The 22,975-nt window shown below is 30.7% G+C and overlaps 1 long non-coding RNA gene across 1 annotated transcript; it reads left to right on the forward strand.

The window, feature by feature from the left end:
* The first annotated feature begins 1,889 nt into the window (after positions 1-1,889).
* Positions 1,890-20,136, forward strand: LOC111086071. The gene is made up of 2 exons (XR_002610831.1): positions 1,890-2,173; positions 17,453-20,136. It is a non-coding gene; the product is annotated as an uncharacterized LOC111086071 (long non-coding RNA).
* The last annotated feature ends 2,839 nt before the right edge of the window (positions 20,137-22,975 follow it).

The following is a 22,975-nucleotide window of genomic DNA, read 5'->3' on the forward strand; positions in this document are numbered from 1 at the left end:
CAGATATTTCAACTGTAACTGCTCTCCTTCCTTTTATCAAAATCTTCCCAGATTTTGACATTAAAATCAAATATTAATGGTTAAATGTTTAGTAGATATTACTGGTCATAGGATGCAGTATCACCATCTGCAGTTGACTTGTAAGATGCTAAGACATCTACACAAAGGGTTAACACAAAACTTCAACAACAAGTCAAATTAAAATAAAACTCAAATAAATTGTAGAAAATTATAAATTATAGTTCAAAATAGAATAATTAAATAATTGCAATATATATATAAAATTTTGAAATAAAACAATAAAACTTAAACCATAAAATAAAGTTATAATTTGAGCCTGTTACACACACACACACACACAAATTACAAAATCAAACCAAAACTGATCACACAATTTAAACATATTACAAAATGATATTTAAAGATCCAGAACAATAATCAACCAATATAAAGAAACTACAAATAAATTCAAAATACATAAATAGTCATAATAAATACACAGTTAACATCAAATTCAAGAATATATATACAGGGTGGCCCAAAAGTAGGTGTACAGTTGATAATTGATCACGTGACATGAAAATATGGGAAAGTTAATCCCGCAGGTGTTCAAATTGAAACCCATCTCTGTTCACACAATCGTAAAGTCTTCCTGTCACTTCTGTTGGTCATTAGTCAGGTTATCAGCTATTATATTCTTATCACCTAAAAACAGTTTAATAGATTCAACATGTGTGACTGTATACCTACTTTTGGACCACTGTATATATAAGCTATATACTATTCTGCAACAGGCTTTTCGTGTTTTGATGATCATCTCTTTTTGGGATTCTTCTCCAGATTTAAACTCTAGCTCACGGTTACACATTCTATCCGTGGCAGGGGCATAACACATCACCTGTTGATAAGATTGACACTTTAAAGATGAATCAGTGAAAGCCCACCACTGTCCAGCAGAAGAAGGTGAAGAACAGGAAAATTGTTGTCTAAAAATTGAGCTGATAAATAATGCATACATTAAAGGTTTACCAGACTTTGACAGTCTCACATTATAATAGGTTACTAGTATGTCAGGTGAAGCAGGTAAACAAATATTGTCTTGAGAAGCTCTCTAATTTTTTATGAAATCAAATGTAATTAAATACAAGTGATATCCCCATTTTGGTGTAAGAATATTTTGCGCCAAAAAGAGCTGTTAAATACCCTTCCCAGGAGCGATCAATTTTTGATACCATCATACTACCTACGTATATTTTAATACAGTATTTTAAAGCACTGTGTTATTCTAGATACTGATGTGATGTATAATAATTGGGTATTCTTAACTTTCTGTCAATCTAGTTAACATGTTGTTTTCTTGTAGGCCTAGTTTCTGAAACAACAACAACAAAAATCATCTAAAATAAAGATATTCTATCCAGTGATTTCCTTTAGCTATTAATACGGGTTGTCATAGTTACAAGTTCGCATTATAACATTTGAAAAGTTCATATAAATCTAATTTAATTGGCTGAAAATATTAATATATCACAGTATATTTTTAAAAATTCTATATATCAGGATTAATTAACGTCACACTGACTAACAGAAAACCAGCTTTGAAACTGAAGTAACCAACCTAAAGACATTTTACATCATTCCACCCTCACCACCAGCAAATGCTGGTCTTTGCTTGAATGCCCCCCCCGCGGGGCAGCCATAAGTCTATCGACCTACAAAGCTAAAATCCAAGATTCGATTCCCTGCAGTGGACACGCGAGATAGCCCAATGTCGTTTTGTATAAAAACAAATAAGCCATCAAAGGAATCGTAAATTTTGTGTTTTCTGTATATGAACATGTATGTTTTGAATATTAGCTTCCGCTAGGGGTCGCGTCCCAAATCACAACACGATGCTTTGGTGTTGTGTTATTTCATGAGTTATTCTTGAGTCTAGTCACGTTGATGGTACTGTAGTACTAATAGATTTACTGTTCCTTCGGTAAATAACCACAATATTGTCATTTCAAAATTTTAATATCAAACGGTACTGCAAAAATGAGTGTATCGTTTGTCATAACTTATAAAGTAGTTTCTTTATTTGTGATTTGTTTCATACAATACAGTTCAACATTAAGTTTCAAATCCGGTTCATTACAACAACAACAACTTGCTGAATCTAATCATTTCAAAGGTACGTAGTAAAGTAGGATAAGCTTTTACTTTTAGTAAAAGTTTTACAGCACATTTACTTTAGTACTAATAGTGAGATAAGTTATTTAGAGAGTACATTCGCTGATAACAATAGGTATTGGCAAAGATTTTGTTTAAGCTAGCTCACGTCCTTGAAAGTTGAACAGTGTGCAGGTGCCAGAGGATTGGAAATTGGCTAATATTGTTACTTCTATTTTCAAGGTAGCTGATAAAAATTGTTCCAGTAATTATAGGTCTATTATATGAAAAATTTTGGAAAGTTGTTTAACAAAGTTTAGAAATTTATTGGATAGTCAACATGGTTTCACTAAGGGAAAATCTTGCCTTACAAATCCTTTGACATTCTTTGAAAAGTTTACTGCTCATGTAGATGAGGCTAAGTGTGCAGATTTGGTGTAACTGGATTTTCAGAAAGCTTTTTTTTTCAAGGTACCATATAAAAGGTTTGTAAAAAATGATCTCTATAGGTGTGGAGGATAAATTAGCAAATTGGATAGAAGAGTGGCTGAATGGAACTTGGAAGAAAGCAGAGGGTTGTTGTAGATGGAGTTCAATCAAACTGGATTAATGTTACAGTTTGGGTACCTCAGGGCTCAGTCTTAGGACCTTTGCTCTTTTTGATTTACATCAGTGACATAGATGAAGGAATGGTCAATAAATTACTTAAATTTGCAATTAATATTAAGGTCTTTGGTGTTCCTAGCTGTGAACAGGGTGCTGCTGATTTACAAAAGGATTGAGATAATTTAGTGAGTTGGACAAATAAATGTCAAATTGGTTTTAATTATAATAAATACAAGATAATGCATATGGGTTATCATGATTTGGATGGGAATAACCTTAACAGTGTTATGAAAGAAGTTGATAAAAACCCTATAACCTGTGCACTTTCGAAAGGTGGACCTTTCTTCTTCAGGGGCAAACTGTTTTATTTTTCTAATACTAGCAACAGGGTGGTTGGCTTTTTAGTTCTGTGGAGGCAGTAAATTTAAGTGAGTTTAAGAGAAAGCTTGATAAATATATGAATGATAAGGGCTGGCTTGGAGGTTTTTCTTTATTTTATCTTTTTTTACTTAATAGTTTTAGTTTAGTTTAGAGGATGGAATAGACTAGATGGGCCAATAGGTACCTTGTTATCCTTAAACATTGTTATGTTGTAGTAGAGATATGTTTACATTTAGGCTTGTTTCTAGTAAAGCACAGGATAAGTAGGAATTAATAACGAGACTTTACTCAAGTGTTTAAATTTTTTAGGGAGTAGGACATACTTATTTAGGATTGTTTCCTTGAATGAACACAAAAAACGATGTTATGAAAGTTAATTTAGCTTAATGATACCACCTGCAAAAAAAACAACAACTGATACTAAAGTAAAGGGTAAATATAATCCTTCATGTAATATATCATACAAACAATAAGAGTCCATTTGGTCCTTTACTTCAATGCTGTTTCTGCATACCAAACACATGAGAAAAAGTAACAATTTAAAAAATTAAATTCACCCTTTGTTTTCCTCTCCTGGAAGTCATTATTTCAAGTTAAGTGGATCATGAAAATAAACTCCATTTCCAAATGAACTTGCACATTTATACACAAGACATGTGTGAACAGTTATTACATTCACCAAAGCAAACTAAACTGAAGCCATTTGAAACTAATTCAGTGTCAATTGTCCCTACTTCCCCTAAAGGTTCAGTATTTCCTGACACCTTTTACTTTTAACAGAAGCTTAAAAACCCTTTGAATTAAACTTAATTTTAAAAGTTAAGACCTTTCAAACTTCATTTTAGAATCAATAGTGGCCTTCTTAATATGATTTTATTTTGTGTATTCTAATGCATTTTCCATTTTAACAATGATTCTAATATTTTTGAAAAGTCTTTGTTTACTATTTATCAGAAATATAATACTTCTCTTTAACCATTTAGAATTTGGTCTCCAGTTTGAACATAAAATTTTATTAAGAATACATTTATCCTCAGAAATTTAATACAATCCATGAGCAACAGGAACTAGTTGATCAGTTAAAGCTGCACATCCACTCTTTAAAAAATTTAAAATTTAAGCCCACCATGTAGTTTTCAGAGAAACATTGATTCTCCTCTAAAACACCTGTAAAGTGTTGGCCTCCGCTACTTCCAATGGTAACTCATTCCATTACCTTGTTAGAGGAATAAAATTCTTAACTGGAATATAGCCCGTCTTTTTCTGAATCTTAAACCTCTATCCTCTCATCATCAGAATATACTGATTTGTATAGAAATATATTTACCTGTTTTGACATGAAATCAATATGGTCACAGTGTGACATTGTCAGTCACTAAGTGTAAAATAGTGAAAATATCCTGAAATACAGATACAAAAGTAAGAGTGGATGGGAAGGAAAATCATTGTTTTTATTAAGTTGGCCACTAGTGGCCAATCTCTATTTTAACATCTTGCTTACTTATACTTCAAAACATCCTTGCTGTTAGTTTTAAGAATGTTAGCCAACTGTTTCTTGTAAGCCTTTTTAGATTTCCAATTTTTTTAACCACATCCCTAATCTTCCTAGGTGTTTAGTTCTGTAAGTTTTTCAGTGTATCTGTAAATTTAAACTTCTTAAATGTATGGCATTGAACCTTCATGTTCTTCTTTGTCTTTAGTAAGCTGACTATAATTATCTGATGATTTATCTTTGCTACTATCTTTTCTTTTGGAACATGCCTGACTTGAATTCAGAGCTAAGTCTTTTAAAAAAATTCCCAACTCTGGCTTACATCACCTTTGATCTCACTGTCTCTCTTCATTAATGATAAATATTGTCTTATGGCCTCAGAATTAGCTTTTTGAAAATTAGAAACAAAAATGTTAATATATTTTTACCTTAACATGTAGCTAAATATCAAAGCTAATTTTGCAATAACTATACTACCCCAGATGTTCCCCCACTTCAGCTCTAGCAACTATATCCTTATTAACAATTAGCAATAAATCAAAAATTACACCCCCCCACACACACACACCTGGTTGGCTCTATAACCACTTGACATAGAAAACAATCACAATTTCAGCCCATGTGTCTAAAGTAGAAGTCTCCCATAATTATAGTAACAGTATTATTATTAGTAGTAACCCTTATGTTATACATTTTCTCATGACCTCATCTGTCTGGCCAAGTAGCTTATAACAATTGCCAGATAAAATCTTTCAACACTTAAAACTGGTGGTAGTAACCCATACATGTTCAACCTCTTGACTACCATTTTTTTTTGTCTTCAATCCTAACAGGCTGCAGTTTCTCCCTCAAATAGAATCATTCCACTTTCTCTTTTAGAGATTATATCACTATTAAATAACTTATAACTTCAAAATAATTCATATTATCAACAGTTTCTAATCAAGTTTCAGTGATTTCCACTATATCATATTCCTCCTTTTCAACTAGAGCCTTAAACTCATCCGTTTTGTTAAAATAATACCAACTAAGCTTATTTTTTATCATGTTATCTTTGTAATTAAATCTGTTAAACTTGTCTTTAAAGCTGTTATTTCAATTTTTATACACTGAATATCCTTTTTTTCCAAATTCCTCACTACCCTAACTGTCCTATGAATTTGTTTATTTCCATTTACCACCACTAGGCAAGTTGAGTTTAAACTATCTTCAATGAATATATTCTGAGACAATTATTCACCTCTACACACAGAAAAGCTATTTTCCTCACGTGTCTGCCTAAGAGACTTGCATGCCACTAGCCTTGAGGTAACTTCCACCTAATTTAACATGTTTAACATGAACTGCCTACCTATCCTTCACACCTACAGAGATAAAAAGCAAAAAAAAACAACACACACACACACACACATGAACTGCATTGTTGCTTGATGACATCATTATGAAAGAAGAACACTCCACTAATAGGAGGGCAACACAACCTCCATGTACAGTAACTTTTCCTCTTAAGCATTTGCATGCTTGATAACTTTATTCTTATCATTGGCATTTTATTGAACAGACATGTTTAAAAATTTCTCATCTGAGTTCAGTTTGTTGGGGTTTTGCATTGTTAATGAAACTTTGATTTTTGTTTTAAAAGCTTTCATTTTTTATTGAAATTTCTCAAATGATGATGATTTATACTTGGTCATGTGTGAGTGACGTTATTTATACACAGGCTTCATTTCTACTATGATTTATAGAGGCTTGTTAGCTATTGGGGACATTGCAACCATTGTTCAATGTACTGTGTATTACCATATGCATTACTGAGCCCTTTACTCCCATCATGTTGGCCAAAATTCTTTCTACTCAATTGGTAATGTTCTATTAGTCTATGAATTTAGCTTGATTTGCTTTGGGTAGTGCCTTCCAATTTATTTCTGGAATTTCATTCTCAGGTATGTTCCTTTTATTTTTCTTGCCTGTGTCATTTATTATTTCTTGTTTTTTTTACTCAATGAGCCACAATGCTTGGGGTTTATCTTGTCTTTCCTCCTTGCTTTTTATTAGGATTTATACTGTTTCTCTCTCACACCCAAATGCCCCATCCCCTTCACATTTATGGTTCTTTTTATTTTGACTTTAAGCTTTTTTCCTTTCCTTTTCTCAATTCCTTGTCCTTGATATCTGTTCAGCCAGCTTGGGATTTGGGCCCTCACTTTCTCTTTTGTTCTCTGTTCCCCATTTTTGCATTTATATTATTTGTTCTAGTAAGTTCTCTAACATGCAGAGTTAATAAAAAAATTGTGGTGTACCATATCTGTGAACTCCTCAACCTGATGTGCAAGTCATATTAATCCAGTTTATTATTTGTAAAATGGGATCTTCCATAACAGGAGTCGTATAAAAAAAATTCAAATTAGCATTGTTTTTACCTCAACCATTTAACAACTTGGCCCATACACTCTTTACATTTTACTGACCTCTGAAATACTAAATTTCTCATGAGATTTTGGATAATTTATGACAAATAAGTTTCTCCTCCCCATCTTTTTTTATGTACATAACCTCTATGAAATAATTTAAAACTTTAACTCACATCATTTTACTTGTCATTTAACCATGACATACTAATACCAGTGATATCAAACTTGTTATAAGCAACCAAAGCTTCTAATATTAACAATTTCATATAGGTAATTTTCACATTAGTGTAAAAATGCTAAGGCTGTGGTATGAATAATTTTAACATTTTTACATATTTTCGAGGTCTTTAATTGTTGTCCTACCAATAACAGGATTATAACTTCATTTTTTTAACAAGAGTTACAGTTCACAGTTCACTTTTAGAAATGTGTTGTAGTTTCCATATGTTGAATATAACATTTTGTGTTCTGGTGTGTAACAGATGTGTATTTCCAGTTTTGAAAGCTGATGATTGATATTGATAGACTTGTAGTGTAGAATTATCACATATCCAGGCACACCAGAAGCATTTTGGAATTGGGTGAGGGGCAAATGTATAAAAGGGGCATAATAATCAAAATAAAGCCAGAACTTTAATCAATATCCTGCAAGTATGTTAATGCTCACCCTTGCACTGTGAGGACTAGGGGTAAAACTCCCTGAAGCTCTAGCATTTTTACCACTTTCTTTGTAAGAAGTACCCCTAAATGCTGTCTAAGTTTTATTGATAAGAACTGTAAAGTTTAGTTCAGTTCAGTCAAAATTTTGTTTATGATTATTCAAAATGTTCTGTGTGGTCAAAAAAGAAAAGAAAAATTAAATTCCTACTGAGGCAAAAAATTGCTTGATCCAGCACTCAAGTATAAGTCATGTGAACCTTTTTCTATTTCAGGGTAAATCAGTAAGAGTTGGTGTTTTAAACCTCTTTTTTATTGCTCTTCTCTATACCTCTTCACTCTCTTTGTTCTTTCTCTTCCTCCTCTCTCTTTCCCCTCTTTTGTCAGTTGCATATGAAGGCCTACTAGAGTTTCAGTTGCACTCGTCTTTTGTTTATTGCTCTGTGCATATGGAATGTTCTTACAAGTTAAAGTATTTGAGATTCTTTAAAATCTTTAAGTTGATCCTCACTCCTATAATTTTAGTTTTGACTGTTCTTTTTTATGTTATCATGTTTCTATAAATGTATTATTGTGATTCTATTTATTGCAATTTAATTGATTGAAATAAACTGATTAAAAGAAAGAAATATATCAAACAACTTGACGAAAAGGACTGCAGTAAAGTCATCGAGCAGGTTTACAAGTGTAACCATGAAATGTTTTACATTCTGATCAAATTCCACAAACTTGGATATTTTTTAATCAATAAGCCTTTTATCACAAACTTTCTGATGTATGAATACATCTAACTCCTGAAGACGAAACATTAATATTCAATAGATGGAAATTAAACTGTATTAGGAATAAGTTTCCTGAATATGGTACTAAAAGTGACATAATTAAATTATGAATATTAACATTTCATTCATGTGTTGCATGGTAAATAACCATATTTTGCTGATACTGTGACAACTTATTTCCCATTTGAGTAACATGAAGGAAATTATTGATTGGGGGGGGGGGGGGGGTTCTTCAATTTTCACCAAAAATGAGTTCTTCAGTATGTAATAAATACCTGTGATCCTGTGTTTAACCCCTTGTAGCTATATCCACATCCTTGTCTGTGTTGATATGATCAGAGGAGAGATATAGTGCTGTCTGTCTGTTTATGTTTTTTTTCTGTTTATTTGCTATTACTTCTTTACTTTTCTGTTTTTCTTTTGGTCTTTCTTCCTTTTCTACTTTTTAGGTTGTATTTACAGAAATATTGAATACAAGAGATTATAATTTCATTGTACAGGTCACTGGTTAGGCCACATTTGGAATGGTTGTTTAGTCTTGGGCTTCTTACCTTAAGAAAGACATTGAATTGTTGGAAAGGGTTCAGAAAAGGGTTTACTAGAATGTTGCCTGGGATTGAAGGGTTGTCATACAAGGAGAGGCTGAAATATCTCAAATTGTTTTCACTTGAAAAAAGAATAGTTAGGAGGTATATGATTGAGGTGTTTAAGATTGTAAAGGGAATTGATAGTGTTGATGCACACTTTTTTATACTTAACAGTGAGAATAGTAAGACTAGGGGACACAAATATAAATTTTGGCAAGGTAGGAGTCATCTTCAGCAAAAACAGTTTCATTTTTCTAACAGGGTGGTTGGCCTTTGGATGTTGTAGAGGTAGTAAGTTTAAGTGAATTAAAGAAAAAGCTTGAGAAGTAAATGAATGATAAGGGCTGGCTTTAAGATATTTTTCCTTTAAATTATTTCAATGTAATTTAGATGATGGAACAGCCGAGATGGATCAATAGGCCCCAAAATGTTATGTTATTTGTCTTTTTCTCTTTTCCCTTTCTTCCTTTTTGAAGGGGGTGTTTTGGAGGCAGAGGCAAAAAGCCATTTGCCCCAATAAAATTTTAGGAGGCACCCCCCCCCCCCTCCATATCAGTTATTCAAAACAAAGTATATTACAGAGTAAGTTTTGTAGCCAAATAAATTAATATCTGTCCAAGGTGTTTCATGATACCTAAAGAGAAATTCAGAAGAAAACCTAAGTATTTTTTCAGATATACACTGACAATAAGACTGCTGGAAAATTAAATTTTGAGGAAGAAACTATAACTTAGAGATTGTTTTTAGATGTGTAGAATTCTGATAATGCTTAAAGTATTAAGGACTTTGTTCCACCAGATGTTTATTTTGTACTTTGACATGTTCGGTGGCATTATCTTTCATGTGAAATGTATTGTAGCAATCAGAGATAAAATAGTTTACTGTATATGTAATTCAGTCTTCTGTTTATGCAGGCACTTAATGTCATGCTCATAAGGTTATCATAATATACAAAAATTAATTTTTATAAAAGACTATTTTGTCCTTGACATTAAAAGGTTTACCCTGTTTCTTCAAACTGTGCTTGCTGTCATTTGTTCTGAATTGAGAAAAAATATAGTTTCTCAAGACATAATTAAATTTAAAGCTGGTTATACACAAGTTTACCTGTATAATAAAAGATGTATGTGTACTTATCTGTAGAAATTTTTATTTTATTTTAATGTAATATTTAAATTTGATGAGTTCACTAGTGTTCTAATAATTATGCATAAATTTGTATTTCAACTTCTTGAAAGCTATCAAAATGTAAATAACACGAATCATTTCTTTGCGATTACACTTATCTTTCAAACAAACATAAGTGTTTAAGATCCTGTTGTTTCTTATTAATTAGTGCATTCTTTGCACTATAACCTCTGTAGTGTTAATTTATTAAATGTTTCTGATGTTTGTGCTTATTCAAACTGATAACTGTTTGTTAGATGCTTGTGTGCTATTACAAGAGTTATCAAAACATAAGAAACAAGTGAGATGATAAAAGGCTATTAATTCCATTGAAGTCACCCACCCAATTCTGTTCATAAACTCATTCAACCAAGCTTTGAAAAAACCCAAGCTATAAAAATGTAATTAGACTCAGTTGCCTAACAATATAAATAAAAGATGCATACCCACATTTTTTATAGCCCTTTCAATCAGTATTTTCTTATCTATTAGTACAGGGACAAATAAGTTAGTTATATTGATAAGAAAAAATAGGCTTACTTAATTTTTATGGGATAATAATCAAAAAAGATTCTTCATGTTGTGAGGTATTTGTTTTTTTAACCTACAGAGGTAAAGAACCTACAGAATAAAATTATTTTTGGACTTTGTTTCTAGTACTGAGAGATAACATGAGTGATCTGTATAAAACCACTTGAGTTCTTTTGACCCCAGCAGTATTATGTAATCTTTATTTTAAGAGTAGTTGTACAGCTAATAATAGTGCTCTTCCTATGTTTTTTAGAAAAGCAACATTTTGGAGTTTAGATGAAAGATGAGAGTGATCAGGAACTAACACTATTGATAATAAATGGGAAATTCACTCATTACTATTGGTCAAACTTTTTATCTATGTTAATGGGAAAATTAAATCTACTTTATAAAAATATTAAGATTTCCTGTAAAAATGGAAGTTGAGATCTGAAATTAAAAGTTCAAGGAAGCTATTGTGAAAGCTAAGAAGTACTGTGTATAAAAAAAAGAATTAGCGGTAATAGCTGAATCTTTTAGAGATTTTAATTTCATGGCCAGAATGTTAGTTTTTGTGAAGTACACATACAGTGTGTCATTAGAAGAGATATTTAATGGATTTGTTAAGAATTGATACTTTCTTGAAATTTGTTAAAGAAAAAGCTGTTTCAAAAAAGCTTGAAAAGCTGTTTTCGTCAAGGTTATAATAACAAAAGTTAAGGACAACTATGACCTGTTGGGCTGCTTAAGCTGTTCCATCCACTAAATTAAAAAAAATTAAAAATTTTAAGTCAGCTTTTATTAATCAAATTTTTATTAAGCCACCATATCTGAAGGCAACCCACTCCAAAAGTCAACTACCATGTTAGAAAATTAAAACTGTCTTCACTGAGGATGACTCTTTCAGTACCAAAATTTATAGTTGTGTTCCCTAGTCTTCCATTCTCACCATTAAGCATGGAAAAAGGTGATGTATGAACACTATCAGTTCCTTTAATAATCTTGAACACCTCGATCACATCCACTGTAACTCAAGAGTAAATAATTTCAGATATCTTAAACCTATCTTCTTACAACTTTCCACCCCAGGTATCATTGTATTAGTCCTCCTTTGAACCATATACAATAATTCACTCTCCTTTTTAAGGTAAGGACCCCAAAACTGAAAATAATATCCCAAATGAGGCCTAACCAGTGATCTATACAGGGAAATTAATTTATTTAGACTTGTATTCAATATTTCTATGGACACAACTTCAAAATTTATTTGTAAATATGCTATAAGAGTGATGGTCAAATCCCACCATTTGGTCAGACTAGAGTAGTCCAAGGTTTGGCAGTGGGTTCTCTTGTCTAGTTGATTTCCCTCAAGTTTAAATGTAGGGACAGCTAGCTCTCTCATAGCTTTGGCAAAATCCAAGAAACACACAAACCCAAACTGGCAGAAATACAAATAGCCTGCCTAGTTTTGTTTAAAATTATAAAAGAAACAAACAAAACCTTCCTGTAATAAAAAGGACAAACCAAAATCATTGTTCTAAATATAAGGTTGAAAAAAATCTTTCTTATTCTTAAATTCAAAATTTCTGAATATGTGAATTTTAAAAACTTATTTTCCCAGTCAAGTAGAGAAGCCAGAAGTACCTTGATTTTTAAGAGCAAGTTTTTTTGTTCTAAGTTTTCTTAGTTTTGGAATGGTAATGTTGAAAATATGAATTTGAATAGCTTAAGTTGATAAGTCTAAGCTTTGAAAACCCAGCTTCATGCTTATTCTTTGGTTGAATGAATTCTCTAAGCATTAAGTCACACTTCAAAATAATTATTGTTACTTAACCCACCATCAGATGCAGTAATTTGATACTTAGGCATTGTGTTTTCTTGTTTGCAGAATAGACAGTGTTTATACATTGTCATTTCATTCATTGTCTTTCTTCAATAGCCAAGTGGAATTGTGTAATAATAGAAACATTTAAACAATACAGAATTCTGAGTTTTAATTAACAATCATTTACTTAGGTAAATACAAAGCAGTATAATACCTAACCGAAATTGTGCTTCATCAGTCACTTAAACCATCGACATACAACAGTATCATAATAACTTAATAAGGATCTTGATTCTATATCAGAACATTTTCTTAATTTTCTAACTTTTCTTTTACTTGTTTGAGGAAAGTATCATGATGTACGATTTAGCTGCTTGTAAAGAAATATAGATAATCATTCCTAAAAGGTTCTGAAGTTGAAGCTCAAAGGAAAAAAAAGAGCAAAATAAATAATGCCAAATTGAGTAAAATAAATGAAAGTTAGATTGAGATCATTTTAAAAATATTTACAGAATGATTTCCACCATCTCTGAAGTTTTCTACAAAGCTGTATATTTTAACTATTTCATTGCACTTAGTATTGCAACAGGCAAGAGCAAAAAATTTAATCAACATGATGCAATATGTTCACCCCACTGGTAGTAGATGGTATAAAAACAAATCAATAGTTTGATGGTTAAACATTATAAAGAATAAGTATAAAAGTAAACTTATTAATTAATATAGACTTGTAATAACTAAATTAACAAAATTAAATGGTGTATCAGAATTCAACAGATTAATCTAAAGTTTTATAAAGTGCCACATATAACTTAGTTTTTGCTTCCAAGGTTTTTGTAAAAAATAAAAACAAAATATAAATCTACACTTTTTGCCAAATGGTTTAATAGAGAATTTTGAACATTAACTGTAAAAGTGTTGGCCAAATACCACTAATATGTTTATTCAGTCAGACAAGACAATGTCATCAGTTAGGCTAGTGATGATGTTAAAGTTAGCTCTCTGGTTTTTAGAGATACATGACTCATTGTTCTAAATAAGGATGCAAGAATGTAAAATTGTTTGAAAAAATGTCAGAAAACTCTACTAAGCCCCTTCCTGTCCCACAAAATGCTTAAAAAAAAGTAGAGTATAACTTTTAGGATTTTATATGACATTAAAAACAATCAGTACAATGCTATTGGTAGTTCATCTATGCTCTTCATATATATTTACTCTTGTATTTTGTTTTTAACGTTTTGTCATTATGATTTTACCATGCAACATGTAGAACACCCCACCCCACACACACTATTTATTAATATGTTAATGCTGCTACTATTTCAGTTTTTGGAATTAAAGCTTTCATAATTTTGAGTATGTTGTATGAATATGTTCATAGAGCTAACAGTCAAACTTTACTACAGAGAAATGTAATGTAATAATGCTGTTGTATTGATTTAAGTACATTTGTGATTGAGGGATTTGTGAATTAATGAAATTTGTATATAGTTTTGATTCGACATTTAGAGGTACACATTTTTTCATGTGTGTTGATCTCCTCAGTTCAGAATTTTCAACAACTTGTTTGACTCCCTAGAAGTCTACTTGTAGTGTTTTTTTTGTAATAATAGGAACAATTATGAAAAACAAAACTACTTGTTCAATGGGCAACAAATAATGTCTTGGGTGTGGAAGATATGTCCAGATTTAAAAAAGAGCAGTGGGAAGTATTTAAATTGATCCAGTTTTTCCCATTTGGCTGCATGATAACATATTTATTTTGATAATGTATTGTTACTTAAATTTGTTTAAACTACTATTGCTTTATGTTGATTGTTGATACTGACAATACCCTAGTTCTGTTGATTGTCAGGACTGATGTACAAGCAACATGGTACTGAGGGATGGTTTTCCAATTTTTTTTTGTGGGTTTTATTGGTTCTTTTTTTGTGCTGTCCATAGCTTGCTGATTTCTAATCCTAAGTCTCTGTTGAGAGTTCTTTATTCCTGATGTGAATGGATTCTTTAAATATTTCTGTTTGGTCAGTTATTAGCCCTGTTAATAATTCTACAACTCTTCCAAACTACTTTGCCCTGTTTTAACAATATTTATCAATAGCCAGACAGTGTCCTTATGCTCCGTAAAGCATTTTTATAATAGTGTTTCCATTTCTATATATGAAGATCCACAAGATCACAAGGTTGTATAGATAAATCCTTTGGTTCTCCATTGATAATTTAGATGAGTTAAAATGATTTGTAGAATATTACTGGTTTTAATCCTTTCATGATAAGGCATTTTCATTTCTCAGGAACCAGTGAAAATTTGATTAAATATAAAAAAAATGATATATATAAAAGATAGATTTATAGTATATTTGATTGAAGAAAGGCCCTATGAACCATATGTAATTGAATTCATTAGTAAAAAAAATACCTTATGAAAGTATGCCCATATGGATCCTAGAAATAGAAGTAGTGAACATAGTAAGTGTGCTCCTATGTTACCTCTTGATGAAGATACACGCAAGTGCAGCAAAACATAGAATAAGATTAATCATATAAATAAGTTGTCCATATTAACAACTTCTAACAGTTTGCTGCATACTAAATATGTTTTTCAAGTTATGTCATGTTATTTTTCTGTTATGTACATTGTTGGAAGGCTTACCTGAATAATTCGAATGTCCTTCTTTTAAGGTTGTTCATTCATATGCTTTTATGACAAATCACTCCACAAATTAAACACCTAAAAGTTAAAGTAATTCGTTCTAAGAACAAATTTCATCAAGTCACCATTTCTATCCTTATCTTTTTAGAAATCAGATTACCTACAGTATCTTTTTACTATTGGGAATGCATAAATGTAACTGCTTTTTTTTAAATCACATAAACTCCCCAAAAAAGAACAACTTGAAATTTCTGAAGTTCTTCATTATAAAGTAAGATCGGGAATTATTGTAATAGCTCTTTATCAGAATTTATGAAAGCCAAGTAAATCAATATTTGCAATCTTTTTCAAAATTGAATAAAAAAAAAAAAGCTGTCCTTACACTATTGGTTAAATAGAAATAATGCAGTATGCAGATGTTAGATTAGCAATTCCTCATTTAGTGTATATAAGTCTTCATAATAGATCATATGCTACAAGAATATGTAGTTATCTTTTTCAGTGAGGGAATATTATTAACTCTTAGCTACCATACATTGTAGTTAAAATATCATTTTACACACTTTTTACTGAAAGCCTATATACTATCAGTTATTGGATAATGCTTTGTCACTTAAAGCCTTATTAGCTTGATATGAAGTATTTTTTTCTTGATAAGAAGCCTGTATTAAACCTATTACTAGAGAAATGTTTTCTTGATTACAAGCCTATATTAAGTCAAGTATGTTTTCTTGTTCAGAACTCTGTTCTAAACCAAATGTAATGTTTTCATTATCAGAAGCATATATTAAACCTAATAGGGATGAAAGTAAAGCAAAGTAGCCAAGACTGAATATGTAAATTGCCAAGTGGAGCAAGTCAAAATGTTTAAGTTTATGTTTTAACAGTTGTACTACAATTAAAAAACAAATATGCATATACATCCTGTATAAACAACACACTATGCACAATAATTGCAAAAAGCTTTTAATTGTACAAGAAAGTGTCAATGTAAGTTTAAAAAGTTCCTCAAACCAAACAGACAATACAAAATAAGCCTTCTGGTCCGATTGAATTAAAACCAAAACTACAAAGTATTTATTAAGGCTACTTGGAAATTAATTGCTGATACATTTAAGATCAATAATAGTAGGCATTTCTTTACACAATGAGCAATGGAATTTTGGAACAAACTGCCCAGCCATTTTGTTGAAGCTGATTCTGTGGGATCCTTTAAGAAATAACTTGAGATTCTTGGATCAACAATCAAATGAACAAGATGGGCTGAATGGTCTTATTTGGCAGTCTTAATCCACTCCATAATTGAAGGTATTCTTGGCTTTTTGGACTTTGCTTAACTGCTTAATAACTCCCCAGCACTAGGTGAAGTTAACCCTTCTGGCTTAATACTTTATTTCCCAGACTTCTCATTTACACTTCTTGCATTTTTATATAACAAACTGACAATGGACTCCTCTATAGAGATACTTTCTGTCACTATATTTAGCACAAAAGCCTTGTTCTCTGAAGGTGTCTTGCTGATTTTCTTCAATTTTCTATTTGCTTGTCCAATTTTTCTTAGTCAATACTCTTAATTGAATTTATAGGCATTGTGGCTTGGCAAAAGGGTTTGATTACTTAGCTGTGTTGAGAATAATTTAATATGCTAATCGTCTTTTGTATGATAATTATGAAGGACTTTTGTGCCATTGCTTCCATAATTCAGACAGCAATTACAAACAATACAAAAACATTGTCCAGGAATGTCAGTTTTCCATACCAATGTCTGCATGGCCTATTTAAGGGAAGGGCATTATTTACATGACTGTAATTTGCATTTATTTTTCATGGATTTATTGACGATGATTGCATCATATCCATGTTTCCAAGAAAGCCAATATAACAAAATGCCCATCATACAGCTTCGCAGTAAAAAAAAAAAAGTTTAGAAAAGGTCAGTGAATGAGAATTAACAAAAATATATTGTGACACATTATAAAACTATAAAAAATTATCTTACATGATTTATATGGATAGCAATACAAGAAAAGTCCCTTAACTTTTCACAGTTCTCCCAAAATTCCTGAGATGGAAAATCATGTATAAGCCAAACACATCTGTAATAAACATAATATAGAGCCTGTGTTTTTTGCATTTTAATAGATAGTTGTTCATCACAGTCTAACTTGCTTCTGTATTTTAGTCATGTGAGGGTGAATTAAGGTGATAAATTTCTGGTTTCTGCTTAAAGCAAGTACTTTATCTGAGGATGTTGAAAACAAGAGTGGAACATTTACAGAAAGCTCTTCAACAACTCCTTCCTCCACTTCAGCTCCACCTGCTTCTACTCGAAGATTTGATGCACTTAGTTTTATTGGGGGAATTATCTTAACATATGGATTCCTTGCTGTGATGTATGTTGGGTTCAGGTTTTATAAAGCTCGCACGCAAAAAAATTACAACAACATGTGAACCAAGTCACATCTGATGTATTTTTCAACAACTGTTTGATATTGTTGAAGCTTAAAGAGAAAGTTTCAAAACTTCCAGGAATAATCTATGTACATGTAGACTTACAATTGATGTATTAAATTCAGTAAACAGTTGATATTAAAGAATGAGATAAAATATTCCTTTCAGTTATGTTAATTAGTATATTTTTCTGATTGTGCAATAATTTACAGTATCCATAAGAGTAGTGGGGAAATGCTGTTTATTTTTATTCAATTATCTGTGTACATTTAGTCACTTGAGTGCAATGAACACAATGTTTTATAAAAATTGTGTTAGATTTTGAAGACATACATACAATATTTAATGGTCAGTAATAGAAATCATGTTCTGTGATTATCAGTGTTTCTAGATTTGGAGTCTGTGAAGGGTCTTGCATGTGTTTTTCACTAGTTTTAAAAAATAATTGTAATTTTGCAGTGTAATGCAAGTTTATCATGCAATGTAACATTTACTTAATATGAAAGGAACTTGCCAAATAAGCAACAAAAAACATGCATGCAATGCCAAATAAGTCTTTCAATCAAAGAATTATTTTCTGTATTTTTGTAAAACACTTTTGTGGTTATGAAAGTTGACTATGCATAAATTGAAAAATGTTTGTAGAATATTTTTTCCAGTTATTTTCAAGATTAATGTATCCAAGAGATATATGAATAAATTGTATTACTTTACATAATATCAGGGAACAGCCTGTTGCACTGATTCCTGAATAATCTTGTGCTGGAATAATATAAAATTGACAATCAATGAAATATTGAAAAGAAATTGAAATTATAATAGTTATGTTTAAATATTATTTCATCTTGGTTCATTAAATTCATGTGTCTAGAAAGTAGTAAGGACAGTTATAGAAAATTCATATTTGAAATGCTTTTTTTAAACTCTTCCACTGTGGCTGGGACGTATATTTCCAAGTGCACTGGGATACATACGTCCCAGCTGCAGTGAATGGGTTGAATAAATAATAACAGGTTTAAATATTGACAAAGACCATTAAAAAAATCCCTTTATATATATTCCATTAAATGCCTACATTGTATTTATAATTATGTTGTGAAAGCAGATGTTGAAAATAATCAGTTATCCTGGAAGCTACAGTTTAAAAATAATTCAGTAATATTTTCAAAAACTTAAACATTGAAATAAGATGATAAATTTGACAAACATTACAATGCAACTAGCAATATTTGTTAACAGTCTACTGTTAACCGACTCTGTATGGAAAGCCATAGATAGGCTAAGTCAGTCAGCTAAATAATCAGTTTGTTCAAGTAACTTTCAAATTTTTTTTAATTTATTACATTTTCTATTTTTCAGTGTTGTGGTTTAATAGTTAAAAGATTTATGCTCAAATAAAGTATGAAGAAAGCTTGAAATTATTAATTAGTTCTTGTGGGACTTTGTTATTTTTTTGATTTATCATCTTAGCTTAGTTGGAAATATAATCATACGGGTTTGTTAACAAAAATTTATTCTTTTTGTAATTTGACTGTCTGTTATTATCTAATATTTCAGAATAGCTCTGTATAATTTTTACACTGGAAATTTTATGTGAGAAGTATTCAAACATTTAGGCATAAGGATGTAAATCTGTTTTCAGGTGAAAAATTTCCTGTTACGAATGTCTCGTGTAATGAACTTTCATTTTCTATTAAAATGAAATGATAGGGAATTTATCATTAAAGTCAAAAATGTATGACCAGAAAATTTTAAGAATTCTCTTTGATTCAAAAAATAGCTAGGATTAATTCACTGTATATGATAAATAGATATTTGTTAAGTAGTTTATACATTTTATCTCGTAGCTGTTTATGAGGAAAATGGCTTGACATGTTGGAGAACAAAGAGTACCTTGAATTTAGTGTAATTTAACACCTGATTGCACACATATGTTAATAATTCTGAAAGAGATTAATATTTAATTAAATAAATGTGTGCTTTTACTGATTTTTTAACTTATTCTAATAAGTATTATCAATAAAATACTTCAGTTTACAGTTTGTGTGGTTAACTTTTGCATTTTCAAAACAACAAAGGTAAATAAAAACTAGCCAATGAAATGTTATAAAAATTCAAAAGGCATGGTAGTGACTTCAACCAAGTTAGAAGGATGGAGTAACACTGTCATAATTCTATTTACAGGACTCAACTTTTGGCCAAATCTGGGGTATTGCCAGAGTTGTTCTATATACTATTCATATATTTGGATGGGTAGATAACAAACTAGAATTTGTCCATTTCCTACATCATAGTTTGATTTTTCATAATACTATACTATTCTATATAACTATATTAATTTTGGGAATTTTGATGAAAGGATATCTATTTTGAAAGTCTTACATCAAGGGCATCTTTGTATTGAAATATGAGAATGGCAAAAATTCCATTGTATATTGAATCATATAAATTTGTAAAATTCAATTATTTTTTCAACACTGCTGATTTTCAACCACTATTACATTGTTCAATACAGTAACTTGAGCTACATTTTCTATGAGTGATTTACAAAGTATATGGCATGATTATTAGTTAGACATGGCTCAAAGGGCAATAAAACAACCAAATTAAGTAGAAACAGAAAAACTGTAAAAAAAAGTTTGATATGGCAGAGAGAGAGGTAAAAAATTCCGTTGTATATTGAATCATATAAATTTGTTAAATTCAATTATTTTTTCAACACTGCTGACTTTCCACCATCATTACATTAAAATTGTTAAAAATGCGCCTCACTAGCAATAAGTAGTAGGTTTATCCTTAAGCTAAGTTTTTAGAGTGCAAACCTAGTTACCACATCAGCACATGCCCCATCAAGTGACAATACAGCATATCAACTAAACAATAACCCTGTTTGGTACCAATGAAAATTCATTAGTGTAACCTAGTTACCACATCAGCACATGCCCCATCAAGTGACAAATACAATACAGCATATCAACTAAACAATAACCCTGTTCGGTACCAATGAAAATTCATTAGTGTAACATTTTGAAGTATTGTACAGGATGGCCCATAAAAAAGGTACTCTGAAATTAAATATGTAATTTGGTGTACCTTTTATAATTATGTTACGTTATTTCTTAAAAATTTTATATAATAACATTTATAAAAATTGCATGGTGGTCTACAGTATTAAAGTTGTAGACTTGTGGTTAATAATAATCATAATTCAAAATACTGGCATCCATAACTAGTTAAATTATAAATAAAAAGAAACTGTTTTTTTCTGCACAGGTTACTTAAATGCTGTTAAAAATAATTGAAAATCTAAATTCCCAATAATAAGAAAAAACTTTGTAAATTAAGTAGCTAATGAAACTGGATTGGAATGGCAATATTCATGTCATTGGCTTTGAAGTCCTAAACTTAAGGGAAAAACAAAAAAGTATTTTAATTAAATTATTTAAAGAATATATAAATATGATAAATAGTGATAAAAATTATTTTCAAACCTTGTAATCTCATAATACGATTGAATAAATGAGATCATAAATAATTCAAAATAACTGTTTAGGACAAGAACTTTGTGCGTGTAATATAGTTTATACTGTTTTGTTAAAATGAATCCTGACTTTTACATAACAAAAAGATGTAAAATCCAAAAGGCATGAATCCTACCCAGACACAGTGTTTGCTTTTTAAAAAATCGCTTAACCACTACGATATTGTAAAACATTAGTCACAAATAAATTTACAATTAACTAAATTTGGAAGCAGCAATAAAACTGTTTTTAATCAATTTTACCATTTATCCTTATACTTCCATTACTACAGGTGGTAGAATGATTGTTCTTGGCCAGTCAGTTTGGGGGTGTGTCTATTCAGGCAAGAAAAGCTTGCACATGGTGTTGTTTGAAACCACAATGTTTTTTTTGCTTGGCCTTATGGAAAAGTTGGAGTTTGTGTTTCAATACAAACAGAAGAAACATACAAAGTGGAAAGGGACTTTTAATTTTAACAACTTAATGTTTTAATGTTAATGTTTTACTTTGTAACTTTTATTTCAAGACTAATTTAAACTTATATATACTGTATATATACATATATATATAGGTAGATAGATTAGTCAGAGTTGTCACAAGGATTGTACAAGTGTTTGAGTTTGACAGCCATTACAATTTCACTGCCTTAATGCAGTGAGCAAGGAGGTTAGAAGCAAAATACATGTGTAAGTGACATTTAATACCATGTGTAGCACTGAATGTACATATTGTTTGATATAGCTCAAAACAGTAGAATGGGTTAGCCAGTGCCCCGTTTGAAGCATAACTTTTTCAGTCTGGAATTGCTGGCTACCTTTGCTTGGGTTTAATGTGTAATTTCGAATGTCAAACCTAAGTAACAAACCAGAGATGTGCTGTTATTCGTCACTTATATGAAGAAAACATCAGTTCATTAATCACTAGTGATGAATACTTCTATCTGTTTGTTTCAGTTTAAAAGAATCATTAATCTTCAGTTTCTAGTTTAAACACCATCACATAATATGATGGGAGTAGAGATAAAGGTGGAATATCGTACCACTACTGATTTCTCTGAAGTAATTTAATTGACGTTCAGTTAGAATGAAAAAATGAGTAACACCCCTTGAGGACTTTGTTTGTAATAATGACTATTAAACTTCTAAAGTTTATAGCGAGGATTAGTCACTAGTGGCTATAAACTGTAAAATCCGAGAAAAAACCTGGTCATAACACAAAGATGAAAAAAAAAGCCATTCACATTTTCAATATAAATCTACTTTTCTCACAAAAACTTTAACTCATTAGTCATGGTATCACTCCATGTTATAAGTAACATACAGAAAGTGCACTGAATACTACCCAGTATTACAGCTACCAGAAATTAGTCATACTACTTCTGGTTGCTGATTTTATGCAAGATACATGATGTATGTAACCATCAAGGATACTACAAAAACAAAACTGAGAAAGTATCCATCCTTAAAATGTCCTGCAGACATCCTGTATCTTATATTAATACAAATAATATGTTGTTTTAAATAATGTAACTCTGGAATTACCAATGAGGTCCACATTGAATTAATTTTTTGAAACTCAATTTTCAAAACTATCCATCAAATTTACTTGCGAGTCCATGACTTTGTTGATTACAGGGTTTTTAATAACACGAGTTACACAAAAATTGTAAAAAATATCTTCTGTATTACAATTAAATCCCACCAATTACTGCTAGAGCCTCCCTTGCACTTTAAATAGAAAATGATTACTTGATTGTTTTTGTCAGGTCTTTACATTTATTA

This window comes from Limulus polyphemus, unplaced genomic scaffold (assembly GCF_000517525.1).
Source record: "Limulus polyphemus unplaced genomic scaffold, Limulus_polyphemus-2.1.2 Scaffold819, whole genome shotgun sequence".
NCBI lineage: Eukaryota > Metazoa > Arthropoda > Merostomata > Xiphosura > Limulidae > Limulus > Limulus polyphemus.